Source organism: Dunckerocampus dactyliophorus, chromosome 19, assembly GCF_027744805.1.
Source record: "Dunckerocampus dactyliophorus isolate RoL2022-P2 chromosome 19, RoL_Ddac_1.1, whole genome shotgun sequence".
Classification (NCBI taxonomy): Eukaryota; Metazoa; Chordata; class Actinopteri; order Syngnathiformes; family Syngnathidae; genus Dunckerocampus; species Dunckerocampus dactyliophorus.
The window spans coordinates 9,985,322-10,006,046 of NC_072837.1; positions in this window are offsets into that span (position 1 = coordinate 9,985,322).

The window sequence follows — 20,725 nt, forward strand, 5'->3', positions numbered from 1 at the left end:
AGCTAACACAGCCTTTTTTTTCCATGTTCACACTTTTTCCATATATATATTTAAAAATGTTGTAAAAATGCGGGAAAAAAGATTAACCCAGTTAATCTCAATGAATTAAAAATATGGTGAAAAGGGTATTTGATTTTAGGAGCTGAATTCAGACTAAGACCAATGGAAGTTGTTCATTTCATTTTTTGATTAGAGTGCAAAGCGGAAGTTTACAATATTTTTTTACTTTTTGGCCATTTTTCGCATTTTACGAGATACTGAAAATGGGCTTTTGATTAGCTGTAAACGATAATCATCATCAAATTTATTAGGAAATTAAGAAAGACATTCTTGAAATAGGTTACTCTGTATGGAGCGAATCTATAGAATATAAGCGTTCCCCTTTTTATTCGTTTCAATTTATTGACGTGCACCTGCATATTTAAAGTGTATATTTTGTGTACTGTAGTAATTCCTTGTTTATCACAGTTCATTGATTCCAGACCAGACTGTGATAAATGAATTTCCACAAAATAGGATTTTTTCTCTATAAATTGAATATTTTCGCAGTCATGGCATAAAAAACCTGCTTATGACATTCTAAAGATGTTTTTTTTTTAAACATTATTAGAGTCCTCTAGACATGATATAACACTCCTATAGTAAACTTTACATTAGTATTAGCAGATATAGTACATATAATCAAACAAAATAATAATAATAATTATTATTATTGTGCTTGTTGTGGAAAAAACCTGCAATAAAAGCCTGTTGTTTCGGTGATCAAGTCTGGTGCTTGTCTCACCGAACAATTACTGACACCTAGTGACCAATGTACAATGCGGCTTCTGCATTCCTTGTATTTGTATTGTAGTTCACTTAACCATCTTTATGCTTCAAAATGCTTAATTTAGGCCCAAAATTTTGCTTCGACGTGCATATTTTTTTGGGGGGAAATGGAATACTGAACAGGTGGACAGCAAGACACCCCCACTAATGATAATAATGCTAATAATAATAATACATTTCATTTCCATTGGTAATTTGGATGTGATTTTGTTGCCTGCACATTCAACTATGTCAAGAACAAAGTATTTAATCAAAAGATTTCATTCATGCATCTGTAGAATGTGTTATTTTAGTGCTCCCTTTATTTTTTTTGGAGCAGTTGTATTTATTTTAGATTTATGGCGAGGGACGACTGTATATATAACCAGTCCAGGGCGTCCACATTCAGACAGGATAGGTTTTGGCTTCCCTGTGATCGCGATTAGTATAAAACTGTTGAATAACGACCCCGTATAACTAGGATTTGTCAAATGCAGACCTCTTCCAAGGCCAGAAAGGCTTGTTTGTGAGTGTCGGGCTCCTGCCTTGTTGATGGAGGATGTATGTAAGTCTTTTTGTGTAATCCTGCAACCTGCATCTGTCCAAAGATGTACGGTTTGACTGCTGTGAAAAAGGACTAATGAAGACCCATGATGGCATGAGGTTTTCGCACAGTATCGTACGGAAACACAATTAATCGGGTTCATTTTCCAGGTCATGTCACATGTTTGCACTCAAACATAACTGTGCCTGCAGGACAACGGGGTAAAAAAAGACATTTCACTGACAAAGTGGAGTGGTCATACAAAAAAAAAAAAACACATCTACTTTACAGAAGAAAAACATGTTGCATTGAGACAACGGGACCAAACACTTCCACTGCATTCCGAATGCATTCAAATGTAAAGCCAAGGAATCACTGACATGAAAACGGTTCATATCTGCATTGATCTTTTGCATGTGGACTCAGCACTGAGTCGGCGTCCTGCTCTGCTCCGCTCCGCTCCGCCTGCTTGGCACGGCAACAAATACGTCTTCAATTGCTCTGAAGTGAGCCTGTCTTCTAAATGAATGGTTATGATAACGCAGCATGAAAAATCAATGGGAGAGGGGAGCCAGAGGGGAAGAAATTAAAGGACGGGTGGGGAGGCCTGTGTGTGTGTGTGTGTGTGTGTGTGTGTATTGGTTAAGGTGTGCCTGAGTGTGTGGAGAATGGATCTCCAGGATTTGTACCATTGCTCATTTATCCTATTACAGAGAAAAAGGCTTAACAGGAGAAAACCATCAAAACCCCGCAGAATAGCATCAAAGTAACAACCATTTATTAAAACTATCATCCAAAGGTTGTAGAACAATAATACCGCAGTGGAACCCATTTAAATCCGTTTGAATAAATAATCAATTCAATTACATACATTTTTAAATTTGAAATCAAAATATATTATGTATTTTATGAAGTTGTTTAATTTTTTTGTTTATAATTGTCAATTGAAGGTAAAATTAAAAATGAATGAGTAACGACACATGAGTTAAAAAGTGAAACATTGTACAATTTATAAATCGACGCAAGATAGCCATACGGTATTTAATGATGATATCAGCATTGTTCTTCTTCTTCTTCCATATACTGTAACACCATAAGCTTTGCGCTGTTTCTTAAACTGGCCCGTACTGATACGTGACATTGAGTTGCGTTCCCTGCTCTAGCTCTTCCGTAATTTTCCGCCGCATATTTCTTTGCTGCAGGTTTTTAGTGCCGCGCAAGCCCGGCAAAAAATGTCATCTAGAAACCAGATAACGCACCCTTTCACATCCAGGGGACTGCACTGAGACTTCAAAATGAGACTAGATTTAACACGTTACCAAAACAAATACTGTATTTGACTTACTATTGATTATTTGGAAAGAAACGTAAATAAAAGCGGTAGAAATGACAACAAACGCATGCAACCTGCAATGCTGTTATACTTTGTTATCTACATCTGTTTTATATAATTATGTTTTTTTTTGGTCCTTGCACAAATAACTCATTCATGAACTAAACGAGGCAGGTGAGCGTCAACCCAAGATGCGAATAATGGAAGTCGTCTGATTACGTTAATGCTTCCCTGCCACTGTAATCACTCAAAATCAATAGGGCTCTTGTGCTCACAAAGACGATCGATGGGTTTTCTTTAGATCGGTGGCGAGTGAGGCCAAGATGTCCTGATCTGACCTTCACTTCCGAGGCCATCTTGTGCCTGATATTTCTAAATGAATGCGGCTCCTGCAATAACATGAGGCAATATATTCATACATGCAGTACATGATATCATCATCATATAGTATCAGCAGACAGGTAATACAGTTTTTACAGCTTCTGTTTTTACATATTTGGAAGTTTGAAGTATGTTTTTGTAATTATTATTGCATGTCGGAGCGTTTATTTCAACAGGCTTCGACTAGATCTGTTTATTATTTCTTTAAATATGATATATGATAATATATAATTATATTATAAAATAAAATAATAATATCATAATTACTATTAAGTTAATGTTCCTACATTTGCTTTGGAGTTTTTTTTTTGTTTTTTTTAATGGAGTGTCTTTTGTGTCAAAATTATATCAATATAAAGCTAATTCAATTACATTGGTTCTGAAATAAACAATTAAAAAATACTTCCAATATGATTTGACGATTTAGTTTTGGGCAATTGTGTGAATTATTTGTAATATAAAATATAATATAAAATATACATTCAATAAATATAAAGCCGATAAAAGTGCACGGGTCGTGAAATTAATTATTAAATAGGTTGAAAAATAGTTCTTCAACATTTCACAATTTAATTCATGAATGCACACTTTTAATACAAATATTATTTTTACTTTTTAATTCATTCATTCATATTTAGATGTTTTATTTTAAGTGCTGGGTTAGGGTTAATTAGCTTTACTATTTATTTACTTCATTCTAAGCGTAAACAATTTTAGTGTGATCGTTCAATAAAACATGTCCGGGTTATATTGGAAACCTCTTGATTAATAAGTAAAAAAAAAGAATGTAAATAATAATAATAATTTTTATGACAAACCACAGTTACTCACACTCGTTGTCTACTTTTTGTCCATTAAAAATGGTCGCATTTGAACTTTTATCAGGGATGAGAAAGACTAATTTTTCAGAAGAGGCTTTTAAGTCAGAGCGGTGTGTGTGTGTGTGTGTGTGTGTGTGTGTGTGTCAGGTGTTTTGGGGAAGTGAGAGGACAGAGAGCTCAGCTTCAGCGATGCTTCGAGCAAAAACACAAGCAAGCAGAGGAAAAGACGAGCATGGGCATTGTCAAGCCAGCAGCAGACGCTGCATTCTCTCCCTTGTTGGCTTTATTCTTAATTGAAGTCCACTTCAGGGGAGGTAAGAGGCTGCAGGGGAACAGGATGGCAGCAACAAAGTGAAAAAGACTGCACGGGACTGGGTTTCATTTTCCTGGCGCCCTCAATCTCCTCTTGGAAACAATGAGTCTCCTTATTGTGGCCAGCAATCACAACTTGGGAAGTAAATACAGGAGAATCTCATACTCTTCTAAGTTTGTCAGCGTGTGTCATTCCTGCTAATGCATTCAATGTGGAAGACCGACCCCAACCCCCCACCCCTCTTTAGGGAGAGAGGGAGGAAAGTGATGTGGCCAGGCTGCACGAGTGGATGTGGGGGAGGATGCTGCAGAAGTTGGAGCCTTGCAGTGACTCAGCACTAAAATCTCCCTCTCTCTCTCTCTCTCTCCTTCGCTCTTCTTCACAATATCGCTCCTTAGTCATCCCAAACACATCAGACCTCTTTCTCGTCGCTTTGGCGAGCCTGTCACGACCGTGCATTCAGCACATTTAACGCCTTTATACTGGAGTCGTTCAACTTGATTGCATCCATTGTCCAACAAGCTACCACAAGTGGGTGTTTTTTTTTTTTTTTTAAATAGACCCCCACACAGCAGAATGACATGATTTCTCCCATTGGTGAGGAGAAAAATGTTGGTAATTAATCACGTGAGGAGAATCATCATCATGAAAACACATGACATATTTTGGGGGGGAAAAAAATCACTAAAACTTCATCTTGTGCTGAAATGTTGAATACTTTGTGAGAGTCCTACGAAGAGTTAAACAGGAAAATGTTTTAACTTGGGGTGGGCAGGTCGAGCCACATGTCGATAGTATGCAGCGGTGTGAAAAAGTGTTTTCCCCCTTTCCTGATTTCTTATTTTTTTGCATGTTTGTCACACTTAAACGTTTCAGATCATCAAATACATTTAAATGTTAGTCAATGACAACACAACTGAACACAGAGTGCAGTTTTTAAATGAAACTTTTGATTATTAGGCGAGAAAAAAAAATCCAAACCTACATGGCCCCTGTGTGGAAAAGTGATGGAAGAAAGTAATTGCCATCTATCAGTCTGGAAAAGGTTATAAAGCCATTTCCAATGCTTTGGGACTCCAGCGAACCACAGTGAGAGCCATTATCAACAAATGGCGAAAAAAGGAACAGTGGTGAACCTTCCCAGGAGTGGCCGGCCAACCAAAATGACCCCAAGAGCGCAGCAACGACTCATCCAAGAGGTCACAAAAGACCCCACAACAACATCCAATGAACTGCAGTCCTCACTTGCCTCAGTTAAGGTCAGTGTTCATGACTCCAACATAAGAAAGACACTGGGCAAAAACTGCCTGCATGACAGACTTCCAAGACTGCTGAACAAAAAGAACATTAAGGCTCGTCTCAATTTTGCCAGAAAACATCTCGATGATCCCCAAGACTTTTGGGGAAATCCTCTGTGGTCTGACGGGACAAAAGTTGAACTTCTTGAAAGGTGTGTGTCCCATTACATCTGGCGTAAAAGTAATGTCGCATTTCAGAAAAAGAACGTCATACCAACAGTAAAATATGGCGGTGGTGGTGTGGTGGTCTGGGGCTGTTTTGCTGAACCATGAATTCCACCGTCTACCAAAAAATCCTGAAGGAGAATGTCTTGAATCCGTTTGCGACCTCAAGCTGAAACCAAAACACACCAGCAAGTCCTTTCTCACACCACTGTATGTTGTAGTATTGTTAACCTGATCATTATCGCTCACGTGTTTTTGGTAGCAGATTTGTGGTGAAACAAAAGAAGAGCAGTCGGGGCAACTAGAAAGGGACTGCCACGTACCTTCAAAGCTTCGGCACAGGACGAAATATCCCTTCTTCTTTCAGGGTGGACTTGTCAGCCATTCCTTCATCCCCCTTTCCCTTACAAACAAAATGCACTCATTTGTGGAGGAAAACCGTGTCAACAAGCTGCAATAGGTTCAAAAATCACCCGTTCTCCTTTTGTCTTGCAGTAAATGTGCAAGCAACGGCTAGCGTCAGTTACATCAGCTACCACTTATGCCCATGTGAGTCAACCAATGCGAGGGATGTCGACTTAAATGGGCTCCACTGTATTTGTTATGACAACTACGACACTCAACGCAGAGGTAGGCTGTTTTTGCCTTTACTTCTTTGCCTTTTCATTGGGTTGGGTTTCGTGTGTTTAATAACAAAGCAGGCCTCGCAGCCTTGAATTTTTCTGCATGTGGAAAAGTTTGGACACCCCTGATTTAAAGGGGACAAGCCCGCAACAACAGTTTTGGATGAAAGGCCATAACGCATAGAAAAATACAGTACAACCTCGGTTTGCGTTGTTAATTCTTTCCAAAAGGTGAAACAAAAACCAAGCAATTTTTATCCGTTCCAAACACCCAAAAATATTATTTTTTTTAATAGAGAATAATTCTATTTTTACATGCGGAAAATAATGTGAAATAATTATAAGGGAGGAATTACTGTAAATAGATAAATAATCATTTTAGTCACTTTTACCTTTATTGAAGACTCTTGTTGTCGAAAACGCCAAGGACGGAGAGGCAGGAGGGGGGGACGGGATCCACACAACAACAACTTCTCAACATTTTCAATCTCTATTGAATCCTGGGCCTATCATCGAAACAGCAATGAAGGAGGGTATCCACCTGACGACCCTGAAGAAGTTTTAAACCCACCCCCTTCCTTCCTGCCCTTACCCAAGGGTGGGGTGTGGGGGGGAAGGGGGAGACTGAGCAACGACCCGGTGGGCGAGGCAGTTTTTTTTTTTTTTTTAATCCCAGGTCGGGACCTTACTGCCTAGCTCATGTCCCTCCACTTTCCAGGCACTACTTTACTCATGATTGGGCATGGGACACTGGCTCAGGCTTGATCACCCTGTAGTTGGCCGCCTTTGATGGGGGTGTCTAGTATTGAAAGGCCGAAACACCCAAAATGTGTCCCAAAATGTACATCCTTCCCATGGCTGAGATAAAGTTCCCACGCCACTCTCAACATCCACGCCTCATGTGATTACCATCTATTGACACAAAGGACATTTTCCATCAAGTCCCGTGTATTCAGGAACTTGATTTCTTCTTTCTTCACCAGGATGGAACTAATCGTTGATGCAGACTTCCCGTACATCCTGGCGAGATTAGCCCCGCGGACGCCACGAGTTCTTCCTATGGAATTCAATAGTGTTTCTCAATTTCTTCATGAAAATGCTGGTGAAATTGCTGGTGCTCGCAACTTGAAAAAAAAAATACAGTACACTATAGGCAGGGCTGCCCCAAATTGAAGCCTTAAGAAAAATTTTATTTGGAGCCCACCCCCTCAGGCTGACTTGGTACGCCCAGAATACGCCATACCTTGTGCAAAATGGAAAGTGGGGCCCTATGCACAGCACGTATTGTGTGGGACGGGTGGGTAAATGGACTAGTTTGTTACGCCCAAAGGGCCGCACGGTGGCCTAGTGGTTTGCCACACAGTCAGGGGATCGAGAAGATCTGGGTTTGACTCTATGTTGGGCATCTCTGTGTGGAGTTGGCATGTTCTCCCCGTGTGTGCGTGGGTTTTCTCCCTCTCTTCGACTCGAAAAACATGCACGTTAGGTTCATTGGTGACTCTAAATTGTTCATAGGTATGAATGTGAGTGTGGATGGTTGTGGATGGTACATGTGCCCTGCGATTGGCTGGAGACCAGTCCAGGGTGTACCCCGCCTCTCGCCCAAAGTCAGCTGGGATAGGCTCCAGCATACCCGTGACCCTAGTGAGGATAAGCAGTATAGAACATGGATGGATGGAAGTTAGGCCCAATGTACTCCAAAAACGAGGCAAAATTTGTCCAAAAATTTGTCAAAAACCGGGTCGCGGGGGCATTTTAAATTGTATATTAAAAAAAAAAAAATCAGTGTATGTGTGGCCCAAGCATTCAAGCATTCAACACAAACATCCTTGCATCACTCCTGTTCGCAGTTGTTCAAGCCGCAGGTCAACCATGTTGCCTTCTGAAGTGTGAACCGATGAACCTGAGCAAAGACATGCATGAAGAACAGCTGTGAGGATCAGCCGACTGGGGAGAAGGAAATTCAATCCGATAATTGAGGTATTGATAGATCAGGAGTGAGCGGTGACATTGATAAGTGTGCCACGGAGGCTTTGGTGCGATGAGGCTGGTTGTTAGAGGGGGAGTATCGATCTGCATCGACCTGCCGCTCCACACCTCATATTCCCACTTCTCGCCTCTTGGCTCCCTCTGCTCCTTTGCCGCACTGTCCATCCTTGCTTTCATTGCAATGCGCACACAACCGACCTGATTGCAGCCGGAGAACATACAGTAAACCTTGGAACCTTGTCCGTGGCTTTTCTAAATAGGACAGTGGTAAACATCTGAGCCCCGCAGAGCAGAACGGGCGGAGAAAACGGTACCACATGATGCAACATCAGCTTATGTAAGTTAGCGTGCCGATGATAACGCCGTCGGGATGCGAGCGATGTAACAGCAGAGTAATATGTGGAAAGGTAACGCCTCACGCAGTTACTCATGTAACAGAGGATACAAGACGCTAAGTTGTTTGGGGGGGGCACTGGCCCAGAAGCTAACATCCCTCCTGGCCGGCGCACAGGAAGCAGCACATTACTGCTGACTGAACTCAAAATGTGCATACTCTCCAGCTCCCATATGTGCACACACGCGTGCATAAAATGTTGTTCATAAACATGTGTCTGTTTGAACACTGGGACCGCTGCAGGACTAGATAGAGACTTGGAAGAAGACGGATGAAGTAAAGCATCGGTATCGTTTGGAAAATAATTACATGGTGTTTATTAACATATCATCTAACACGGTTTGTTCTGGGACACTGGTTGACTTCTCGTTTGTTCCGATTTCCAGTTCAATGTATTATTTCAACTGGTCTGCTCCTTGTGCGTCAGTTCACTGTAACACAAGTGTAAAAGTAAGCCAATTACTGTGTGATTATCATCTACACACTTACGACAGCAAGTCGAATTTTAGTTTCAGTCGGAATTCAGACCCAAACAACACTTAATTCACTAACATTGTACACAAAACACACGAAGGACATCAAATATAGTCATAAGTCGCATAACTACAAGAATTAAATTAAACAGTAATAAAAAAACAGAGGACATGTCTTTACGTTTATCCAAGGGTGTCCCAAGTGCAGCCCGGGGGCCATTTGGAGCCCACAACTTGTTTTGTTTTTTTGCCTGCGCTACATTCTAACATGACAGCTAACAAGGAAACTACAACAAGTGAGCAAAAATTGGGAAAAAAGCGCAAAAAGATAGAAATATTGATACGAATAATGCAAATAATACACTTTGTCACCTGTGGCACAAAGCTGACACGTATATCTGTAACTTATTAGCATATCTACATTAGATTGGTTTTAGTCTTTTTGGAAAATTAATTAATATCATAATGGCCCCCGCATCCTTTGATTTTTCATTATGCGGCCCTTGGTTGAAAGAATTTGGACACCTGTGTCTTTATCTACAAAGTGACGGCTACGATGTGGGTGACACACGCCATCGACCCGCACTAGATTTGATATCGACCGGTAGCTCATGATCGACGTAATGGGCACCTTACTGCCCCCTAGTGACCAGTGTAGAAAACTGCATATCATCACAAAATCTTGTTTTTGTGTGTCTTCTGAATGCCTTGTATTTGTAATTTATGTCATTTCGCCATTTTGATGCTTAAAATGTATTTTAATTTTCTTCAGCATTGACTAATAATGGGTGGTATCCAACCACAAAACAAAAATGATTTATTCATTCATATATTTTTGAGAAACTGCGAAAGAGCGAAGCGGCTAAATTTCTAGTTCTAATGTAAGAAGAAAAGAAATGTTGCACGGTGTTGCATTAACACCATTTGTTTTGACAGCTACTGTGGAGCCCGTTTGGGTCGACATAAGCGCTTGTCGACTTCACCGAAACTCAACATTGCTTGCACATTTATTTGTGACTTTGGCCGTAAGGAGAATGGGTGATCATAAAGGATTTTTCAACCAAAAGAGTTGTTTTTTTTCCCCATTTGTGCAGCATTTAAATGGGTGCAATTTGTCAGGAAACGTTGTCATCTCTTTGAAACACATGCGGCATATGCAAACATACAGTATGGAGTGTAGCCATGACATATGGCTCTGGCATTCCTTATTCCTGTCTTTATCTCCCCCATCATAGATCAACGCTCCCCCAGGTTATGGATCAACACTCCTCCCGCCCCTTTTAAAAGCAGCATACAGCATCACCATTAGCACATTTCCTCTATGTATCTCACCGCCCTGCCTTTAAATGTGTGCTGCACTGCGATGTGCATGCACACGTTTCACCTTCGCACATCCGGAGCGAGACCAGCTCCCGATGTCTCGCACCTGCCTGTTGCTATGGAAACTGGGGATCCTCTGTGCGTCACCTGTGCCCATGTTTGGTCTGGTTTCCGCTTCTGTCTCTCCCTGCTTCTAAGTCGGCGCGTGTGTGTGTGCGTGTGCACCTCTCCTGAGGATGAATGATGAATTAACGAGCATGGACGAAAAGCGTGAGGCATAAGTTGTAGCACGCCGCGTCAGCTGCATTTGCAGTAATCACCCCATTGTTGACCTCGTTGTAAATGCCGTGTCGTTATGGTGTGTGTTACAGGGTGAGTGATCGAGATTAATATACTTATTTTAATACATTTTGGAGGAAGGCAAAGAGAATTCATTTTCCATACACAGAAAATGGTCGAGTGACCACTGGAGCAGGCGGAGGGAACGCCAGATCCAATAATTCCATGCGGATGAGTAACAAGGATCCAATCTAGAAATGATTTAATGTATACTTTCAAGGAGGTTTTCGTCATTAGATGAAGAAACGGTCAAGCCAAAAATACTACCTATAATACGACCTTTATTTTCATGAAGTTTGAACTCAACAGAAAGAGATGGGAGTACTTCTGGAGTGACAATTTCAGAGATAAAATGCAGGGAAATATAAATAGCCACACCTCCTCCGCGAGTGCCCCACCTGCTCTGTATAGCATATAATTATCTACTTTCATCTCATTATCATTCATTTTGCCATGCAGCCATGTTTCAGAAAAGTATATCGGGTTTGTACTGAATGACCCCACACTCTCATCAGATCCCTTTTTGGGAGAAGGCTCCTTAGTTTCATGTGTATAATTTTTAGGCCTTTTAGTGAATCAATTATGAATCAGAGATAAATAATTGGATACTGGGTAGAGTGAGGCAGAGGAAGAATATGAGAGAGGAGGGCAGGAGAGCCATGGCATGTACCACACACACACACACACACGCACACACACACACAAGACATGACAGGACAGAAAAAAAAGACTAAAAACTAAAAATCAAGCTGCACCGAACATAAAGCTTGGTCTGCATAGCTCATACTTAAAAAAAAAACAAAAATAAGAGAAGTCCTCCATTAAAGAATAATATTAGTAATCAACAGAATGCGAGGTCCAGGTCTGTTAATGCTAAAATAATGATATAATAATGTAGTAACAATGTAAACGTATATTATTATTATGATTAAAATGTATTTTATTAATCATTTTTAAAGTTAAAATGATTAAAAAAAAAACAACAATTCTGCTCCAATTGTGTGAAATGTGTAAACGGTTGCAAAAAACATTTTTTTTGCACATTTTGCACAAAATCTGTTGAATTAACGATTTGTATGTTTTTCTTTTCTTTATCTGTTTTTTCGAGCACCGACACCGTGTCAAAGGCACCAATTTGGCACCGGCATCGGATCATATGTAAACGATACCCAACTCCACCGGCCCGCTAGGCGAATTACAGCACTGTCAGTCGTATTTCAAACGACAGGCTACTGACATTTGGCAGATATCGATAGCAGCGTCAGGAGGAAATGGCTTGCCTGCAACCAACAGCAAGATTCTGAGACAACAACCAAGGTTGCCACCGTCAGCTTTGGCACGGCATGCCACAAAACAAAGTCCTGAAGGTAAATGTAAATAAAGCTTGTGAGAATGACAGCAGGACAGAGAACTGCGGGGAAACTACATAACCATCATTTCCCCATCAATGCAGCGGTATCACAGCATAGCGACTACGACAAGCAAAAAGCTGCAGGCCGTGCAGTAGCCTCCCCAATTTGGGATTGACACCAAGTACTAACCTCACCCACCATGACTGTCCATTACCCCGCAGCGTGTTTCTCTGTTCTGCGTGATAACATCAGGGACACGGCAGGCATTCGTAGTCAAGTCTGCTCTCGGCTTCTTTGGCAACATCAAAGCGTGACTTCATGAACCGTTGTGGTTTTTGTCAGTCTTGCCAGTACCTAGAAAATAATACCACAGGTGGGCCTCGGGTTGTGTACAAGTCCCGGTCCTAGACTATGATGTAAGTCGGGTTTTGGTGTAAGTTGGATCTTATACCTAAGTAGTTAATGAACTCATAAGTCACCCACGCTGTATGCAGAACACAAGAAGGACATAAAACATCCAATGAATCTATTCCAGAAACACAAAACACGCTCTTATAGTTGTACAATTATAGTTTTACATGCAGAAAACAATTGGAAATGCATATACATCAATATAAATGATGACTGAAAGGGATAAATGAACATTTAAGGTTACTTTTACCTTCATTGAAGATGTGATTCTTGACGTGACGGTTCCCAAAGACACGATGTAGCAGCGAGATCAACAGCTTTCCTCTTCAACACCACCTTCTTGTTTTGCCATGAGTTATTTCCTGAATTCTAGAGTGTTTCTCACCTCAGTAAGCCACAGTGGAGCCAAATAAAGTTGCAAGTGCTAGCATTTTGATAAAGAAGGGGACAAACACGATAGAATTCAAGAAATAACTAATAATTAAAACACAGGAAGGTGGTGTTGAAGAGGAAAGTGTTGATCCCGCTGCCACATCGTGTCTTTGGGAACAGTCACGTCTTCAATGAAGGTCAAATTAACCTTAAATACTTATTTATCCCTTTCGTTCGTCATTGATATGCATTGAGAATTGTTTTATGCATGCAAAACTATAATTGTAAAACTATAAAAACAAGTTTTGTGTGAACATTTTTGAGAGTCAACTGCTGTTGAAATCACAAATTACAAAAGCACCTTCATGTAGTCCATCAGACCCAAGAAATTATACTTTGTTCCAATGCACGATACGATTTTAACAAATAAAACGGTTGATTATCTAAAAGATTCGACCAATTGGTCGTTCATTATTTAGAGAAATGTTTTATTTTCTCTTGCGTATTTATAATTGCACTTTAACCAAGCAAAATTAGGTGTTTCCAGAATACTTGATTACTAAAATATAGCAATCAATAGCTGCAGCCCTAATAAAAAATACAAGCCAAAGCACTCGCAACCTTCCCATCCCTTAATAAGACCACTACACTGCACAGTTATTACTGTCACTTTCATAGGAGCAGATCCTTTAACATGCTGACAGGCTCAGGTGGCAGATCGGTCATCTCCCAACTCAAAGGTTGCTGGTTCAATCCCCAGTCCTCCTATGACCATGTTGAAGTAACCTTGGGCGAGACCCTGAACCCCCAGTTGCCCCAGATCCCGCGTCATCGGTAGGTAAATGCCGTAACAAAGCGCTTCTATATGTACAAGTGAAAGTCCGAGTCTAAAAATTGTACGTGTTCAGGTTGAAATGTAGACAGGGAACTGTGTTCATGTTGCTATTTCTATTGCGTTTTATTCTGAAGCAAAAACCAAAGAGGCAGAAACTGCTGTGGCTTTAGGCTAATGGCATCCCTCAGGTTTTCAGGATCTGTGCTAGCAACACTAATGAGCAGTTTTGGGCCAGAGGAGACTTTCCTTCCATCAATTAAAGAGAGGGAAGAAACCAGCCAGTCCAGTTTGGAAGACTATAACACAGTTCAGACTGTAGTGGTAATTAAGAAGAAAATGAATTATTGATTGAATCTATTTAGTTGGAGGAGAAGACAGTGACGCTTTGAATGTATTTTGTTCGGTTTAAGTCCAAATCTTTGTATTAGTGCAGGCTGTAAACACTGCAGCTGTAATGTATCCCAGTAAAATATTTATTGCATCTGTTTTTGGACGGAAGAATTGCTCTGCTCATCTGAGCCAAGACCCCACCGCCTGTGTTTACCACCCGGCGTTATTGCTCTCACTATGAAATTCAAATCAATATTCTCATCATAAAAGTCTCCGACCTGCAGCAAATTGGAATCCGTGGCATGGAAAGCTAAAGAAATCCATGACGCCGCCAAGGCCGCACTAATGCAGGAGGAATCACTGCAACAAACACACACACACACACACACACGCAATGCTGCGTCACATACAGTCAGTCGGGCTGCTGTGAAACACGACTCCCTCCTCAGAAATGGATGGCAAAGCAGGATCTATACAAGCCCACCATTGTTTCACCAGACACGGCGTTTCCACACCACTGCGACCGTTTACAGTCACTAACTCTCTGCTAACAAAAAGACACAGGAACTCTCTTTGCATGTGATTACAGGAAATTGATTTTCTTTAACTCTTATGACACGCATCACGTTACTAGACTTCACGCAAGGGACTAAACTACATTTTATGTAACAATGTGGCTGCCATTTGCATCAATACTTTTAAGTAATGATAACATCTTCAAAAATGACGTTCAACGGACGAACTAAATTGAATTGGAAGAGTGATCTTTTTCAGTTCTGTCAACTTGCATGGATTTAATATTTCAATAACTTTTTTTAAAAGTGGATTGCTCTTCAAAATGAAGTTGATCCACTTACTTTTCGATATTATCGAAAATGATTTAAAAAAAAATAAAATATACTTAATTGGCAGAGCTATTTTCCAGTTACTTTTAAATGGACATGAGTTTAAAAATGTAGTTAATCAAATTTTAATCAAAATTCATCCACAACAAAACGTTTTCTCAACAGTTTTTTGTTTGAATAAACAATATTCAGTATCAAAAGGCAATTGCAGCGCAGCTAAATTCCCTACAATAGTCCGGATTCAGAGCATCAACAAGGCACAGCGTGTTGGGATATCCGAGCCCATTGGTCCTCAGTTATGATGGTTGCCGTCCTGGGGTCTGGTCCTTTGGCGGACTGGTACCAGTGATGGCACGTTTCATCACTTGCCTTTGCACTACTGCTAGTAGCTGTTCTTTGTCAGCTTTGTAAAACTACGAAGACATAACAATGTTTAGAATATGCTGATTTGTAATGGTTTGGTAATCTTCTTATAGACTAATTATTAAATATTACATACTGTATTATGACTGCATCAATAGGCAACTAATTAAAAATGGAGAGGGTTTTAGAGGGGTATCTCCTGGCAGGTTTGTCTTCTGTTTGGTGGATTTATTTATAACAAGTGGTAACAAGCAGTGGTAAGATGTGGTGGACTGATCTTTATGCTCTTTGGCTGTGCTTTGGTTTGCATGGAAATAATCAGTACAATGCAACTAATGGTACAGATTCCATTCCATTTTCTTCCGCTTATCCGAGTCCAGGTCAGGGACAGACACCAAAACCTTCCCAGGCCAGCTGTGAGGCATAATCCCTCCAGTGTGTCCTAGGTCTGCCCCTGGGGCCTTCCCGAAACACCTCACCAGGGAGGCGTCCGGTAGGACGAGATGCCCGAGTCACCTCAACTGGCTCCTCTCGATGTGAAGGAGCAGAAGCTCTACTCTGAGCCCCTCCCGGATGACCAAGCTCCTCACCCTGTCTCATAGGGTGAGTCTGGCCACCCTACGGATGAAGCTCATTTCGTCCGCTTGTATCTGTGATCTCGTTCCTCCGGTCACGACCCAAAGCTCATGACCACAGGTGAGGGTGGGAACATAGGCCGACCGTAAAATTGAGAGCTTTGCCTTCTGGCTCAGCTCTCTCTTCACCTCGACAGTCCGGTACCGTGACCGCATTACTGCAGACGCTGCGTGTCGATCTCACACTCCAACCTTCCCTAACTCGTGAACGAGATAGATGCTAGATACAAGATACTTCAACTTGAACAACCCGGCGGGTGCAAGCCACCCTTTTCCGACTGAGAATGTTACACGTAAACGTAACAATCATGAAAGCAAAGACACATAGCGTACAGAAATCAATACGTAAATTGACTCAATATGAGGCTTACTACTGAGCCAAATGGCCATGTGAGCACGTATAGCATGAGATTATGCGCCGAGCAAGCTCTCATTTATCGCACAATATCACTGACCTTGAAATATATTAAAGATGAAACACTTTCAATGCACAACATTGTCATCAAACGTACTTATTTGTTTGTCTAACACACACAGATCAGTGAACAACTTCATGCTGTCACCTTTCATCTGCACTGTACTCCCCGCTGTGGTGCTGGCGTACGAGCGCATTACGGAAATCCCAGTGTTCAGCATTGATGTCGTGAAGCCGTTTTTAATTTGTATTCACCTACGGCAATCTGCGTACCCCACTTTGCAAACCTAGGGCCTAGAACATCTTTATGTAGCGCAACGATTCTCTGTTTCACATCTTCAGACAGTTCTTTGCCATGAGGTGCCATGTTGAACTTTCTGTGACTTGTATGAAAAAGCGACCAAACTTAATAAACCTGCTCCTCATTCACACCTTAGGCCTTCGAGCACTAACGACTAACATGACCCCAGGGAGAAAAAAACGGCTAACTGGGCCCGATTTGTGCAGTTTAACATAAGTGTGTACAACTTTTACTGCCTGCTACTTGACAATAAAGGATGTGTGTTGACTCATTTTGAAGGGACAGCAAATGTACACTGTCATACAGGCTGTAGAATCATTACTTGAAGGATATAATAAAATATTTGCTGAAACGTGGGGGCCCAGGGTGCACTCATTTGTCACATACTGTATCCAATATAAGAGCAGCGTGACTACTTGAACGCCTAACTGTAGAGCTAGTGTAGTAACTTTGTGTGTACTCAATTCTTGTAAGTACAGTACTTACAATGAACTAAAAATGAAAGTCCCCAAGGCAGACAACCAGGCAGCAGATTTTTGTACTTTTCGGTGGACTTCAACTGTATCCGTCTGTTAGGGACAGAGAAAAAAGATCGAACAAAAGCTGCCAAAGGAATGCAACAAGAAAGCCTCGGTACTTCTTCCTCTCCTTGGTGATACGACAGTCATCATTTTGGCAGTATCGCTAAACACAATGAAAGCCCTTCAGATGAATTGTCAAAAGAAATGTCATTTTTTATTAGTCCTGTGGCAAACTAGCTGGACAAATGTAATGCTAAACCCTAAAGATTAGCATTAGCTTTACTGTCTAGTAAAGAATGCACTCAAGAGTCTCATTGAAGTGTTTACCGCTAGTCTATTTGTACGTTCTAACATAAATACACCATAAGATGCTAACTGCACGTACCTGTAAGTTGCTAAATGTATTTCTAAATGAAAAGATACTCACTTGAAAAGATCCGTTTGCTTTCAGCTTCAAATTTGCCCAGGCATGTTCGGTGTGTCGGGGGGAGGTATGACGGAGTATTAGGGCCACATTGACAAAAAAAAAAAAAAAAAATCATCTGAGATTTCAAGAATAAAGTCGTAAATTTACGAGAAAAAAAAGTTGTCATTTTAGGAGAAAAAAAGTCGTAATTTTACGCGTCATCGTGTCAGAGGGAAAATAGAGCATAGCTTTTATTTGTAACGTGGCAGTAAAACGGAGCAGTTGAGCACAAATTAGCGTGGCTAGCCCTTCTCGCTTATGCCTTCCTTACCCCGCCCCCTCTACATGCCCAAGGCCAAAGGTCACATAAGTCCCTCCTTTTCATGGCTGTCTCAGGCCACGCCTGCAACATAAAATTACCCATTTTTTCTCTTAAATTTCCAACTTCCAACTTTTTTTCTCAGAAACGTACGACTTTATTCTAGACTTTATTCTCCAAATTTCAGATTATTTGTGTGGCTAATACACCGTCCTAGTGAGGAGACCTCAGAAATTCGGTCAAGGTGGAAAATGACGTTATCCAGGTAGTAGTAGTTTATCAAGTTTCGTCAACTTGATTTTTTTTTGGTTCACTAAAAAGTGCAGAAAATGTATTTCAATAAATGTAAAACATTAAGTTCATGCAATTACCAGCATTACTAAGTTAATACAACTCATAATAATTGTTTAATTTTAATCAACATTATCAGAATTTTGATTTTGTATGGATGTATTTAATGAAGTTACTATAATAGATATGCTGCCATATATCTTTATTTCACGTTAAAACGCTGTCTAATAGTCTTAGATGATGGCAGAAGTGAAATAACAGTTGCACCTATCGTGCACCAACGCCACAAATCAACAAAAAGATGTTATTATGTAGTAAACAGCCGTGTCATACTGCGTCTCGTTGTGCACGAGTGAGTTGTTTTCGGTACTGCTGCGATGGAGTGCTGAGTAAGCGGCGCAGGGCGAGTGCCGGGAGACTGCAGTGCTTTTAGCAGCAACACACTGATACTCGGCAGAGGGAGGGGGTGGGAGAGGAAGATGCAGTCTCATTTTTAACGGTCCTGCCACTCATCCGGATGAACATAACACAGTCATGTTTTCACACTATGCGGCGGTCACTGCATGCTACCACGTGCGTATAAGTGCATCCTTGAAGGACACGCGAGGATAAGACGTGAGCGAAATGCAGCAAAGCGCCGTGCCCATACACCAAGATCACACCCCGGCACACATTACTGCATGACTATATAAGTCCAAGGCCACGCCCTGACAGACACACTGCGTCACGGCCAGCACGCAGGCCTAGCCAGTCTCCTGCTAACCTGTGTGCTAGAAAAGCCCTCACGCTCTCCACCCGGCCACTTCTCCACCGCGTGCGCCCCCCACCCCCATCCTCTGAGTCACCCTCCGCTGCTTTATCATCCCCCCGCCTCCCCTCTATCTCCTCCTCCTCCTCCTCCCATGTCCTGTCGACTTCCCGTCCCTCGCCAAGGGTTCCTTCCTTTCCTGTCGTTTTTACCTCTCTGCTGGCTTACCTGTCATCCATGATACTGTTGGATGTATTTTTACCAACCCAGGGCCTGTATCAGAAAACTTCAACCCCAAACCGCCCCCACACCACACACACACACACACACCACCCTTCGCCTGTGTGTTTCATTATATAACCGTGTCCCCATGGACCTTGAGGACACTGCAATCTAATTTTATCTGGCGATAGTGATGATGGGAGCGCGCCTTTGATGCTGCGTTTAAACAAAGAAATATCACGCATGTTGTCCCATGCTTTCTTGGATGGACAACTAAAATATGTTGTTGACTCAGCCACCCTGACACAGTCCATACATGGCATTCATCAAGGAAAAGAAGCAGCGATATCAGAGCATCTTATCTAGGAGACCGTATCATACTTTGTATTCACATGCAAATTCAAAGTTAGAGAGACTGTATGAATATATTCACGTTTGATGCGGTACGGCCTTTTTTTTGTCCTTCTGAGAAGCAGCAGAACCCTCCATGTTTTCTATTCAGACATCCTAATAAACAGCAATACTGTACCTATATAAAAGAAGTTGGTCAAACAGCGCCACCCAAAGGTGCACACGTGACACCGCTCATTTTTGGCACGGTGCTGTCACACTTTGCTGCTGCTGACAATGTTTTAACCCAAAGGTGATTCAAGAATTTGGTCCACTCAGTTCAAATTACATTTTCTGCCCACTTTAGTAGCAGTGTGTATATTAAATGACAAAATACACTATTATAGCCTTATTTAGTCCAAAGTGTGGCCTGGGGGCCATCTGCGGCCCGCAGCTTTTATTTTTTATTGGCATATTCTAAAAATAAAATGAAAGATGGCCCACATCAGAACATTACAAGATGTTGTGGGGACGCTGTGAAATAAAAGAAAAAAAAGGTGACAAGGAAAACGTTTATGCCACAGCTGACCAACATTAACAGCATCGATCATTACCGAAATCAGTTTTCATTTCATTCATTCTCTAAGGCCAGTATGTCCAAAGTGTGGCAGCTTCTTTGTCATCGAAATAAAATGAAACTGACAAAAAAACCCAAAGGAACGCAAAACTGGGGAAAAAAATAAAAAAAAAAACAAAAAAATGTAATAATAATAAGATTAATGACATACTTTGTCACTTATAAGACAAGGCTGACATGCAGGATGTTTATTTTCCTTAGTAGACTTTTTTTTACGTTTTACAAAATTTTTAGTGTACCCGTCTACCCAAAAATATAAATTTGGGTACTAATAGAACTTAAAATAATACATTTTGTCACCTATAGTCCATAGCTGACACAAAGTGTGTTTTTAAAATATATAAAACGTCTTTAGCCTTTTTTGTACTGTTTTACAAAAAAAAAAAACTTGAAAAAAACACTATACGAAAACAAGCCGGTGTTTTTCCCCCCAAGCTAATTTTCCAAAAATTACAACTTTATTTTGTCTTGTTTCTCATAATATTACCACTTCAGGAAAATAACTTAATGCTACTAAAATGATGTTATTTTTCCTCATATTACGACATTCTCATTAAATTATGACTTTTTCTATTAGAATTTTTCCATTTTT